This window comes from Lactuca serriola, chromosome 7, assembly GCF_051521515.1.
Source record: "Lactuca serriola cultivar US96UC23 chromosome 7, Lser_US96UC23_V15, whole genome shotgun sequence".
NCBI lineage: Eukaryota > Viridiplantae > Streptophyta > Magnoliopsida > Asterales > Asteraceae > Lactuca > Lactuca serriola.
In genome coordinates this window covers 98,467,785-98,469,008 of record NC_136414.1, presented here as the reverse complement: position 1 = coordinate 98,469,008, position 1,224 = coordinate 98,467,785, and the positions used below count along the sequence as shown (strand labels likewise).

The 1,224-nt window shown below is 37.6% G+C and overlaps 1 non-coding gene across 1 annotated transcript; it reads left to right on the top strand.

Annotated features, from left to right (window-relative positions):
• Positions 1-866: 866 nt before the first annotated feature.
• On the top strand, positions 867-973 carry LOC145065150 (small nucleolar RNA R71). The gene has a single exon (XR_013688299.1). It is a non-coding gene; the product is annotated as a small nucleolar RNA R71 (small nucleolar RNA).
• Positions 974-1,224: the final 251 nt, after the last annotated feature.

Genomic DNA, 1,224 nt, shown 5'->3' with positions numbered 1-1,224 from the left:
CAGTTTATAATATGTTAGATCTAAGTTTATTAGTCTTGGATTCAAAGCATGTATAATAGAGAAACCTAGATCCAAGCATTAGGGTTTGTATGAGCACATAGGATTGTTCTTATGCATAAAACCCATCAATTGTGAGGATAATTTTTTGTTTACCAAAGTTGTTAGTTGACCATGTTGGGCTTCGACATTATGGATCGATGCTTGATGATTTCTTAATAAAGTTTGTTGGTCAAGCATTATAGTTTGTTGATCTTTCTTCATCTTAATTTTATCTTTTAGTGTTGCATTAGTCTCATCATGTCTCTTTTCAGAAGCCTCCATAAAATGAGATAACACATTCTCCAAGTCAACTTTCTTTTCGGCTGGTGGGTGTTCCTTTTGGTAGAAGCCTCGACCTGTCTGCCTATATTTTTCTTCTTTTTTCTTCTTGTACTCTTCATATGGCAACCACTCCTTCTTGGGTTTTCTCCAATCTTCATCATATTTATCCCCCACTAGAATAGTCAACTTGAGTCTTTTTATTTCCATGTTCATCCAATTGGCATTTTTTTGTCATGTACGGACCATTGCATCTTTCACATCCAACTCTAATAGCATGAATTGACTGGTCCATCTTTGTCATTCTTCTATCCATGGTGTCAACCATAGCTAGTACAACAGCCATGTCTTCAGAATCGCCTCCCCCAATTCCTTTCACTTCATCATGTCTTGGATTATGGTATTCACGAGAATGCTTTGAGATCTCTTCGATCAACTCCTTCATTTCACCTGGCTTTTTCTTAGTAAGTGGTCCTTGAGAATCAAGAAGTTTCCTTGTCATGACATTCACCCCGTCATAAAAGATAGATACCTCTTGTTGTATGTTAACGTCATTTTGATGACAATTTCTTTGCAACCCCTTATAACGCTCCCATGCCTCATAAAGTGATTCACCCGGATTTTGCTCAAAGTTAGCTATTGCCTTCTGGAGTTTAGATATTTTTGATGGTGGGCAGAATTGTTCCAAGAATTGCTCACGTATCCATACCCAAGTAGTAATTGCACCGGGTGGAAGTGCTTTCAACCAATCTCTTGCAACTCCTTTAATAGTAACGGGAAGCATCCTTATCAACACGGTCCCTCTTGGAACATTTGGGATATAGAAATAGTCCGTAATATCATTGACTTCATCTAAATGCTTGTAAGAAATCCACATGATCCTTTCCATAAATGGTACATCCTTAA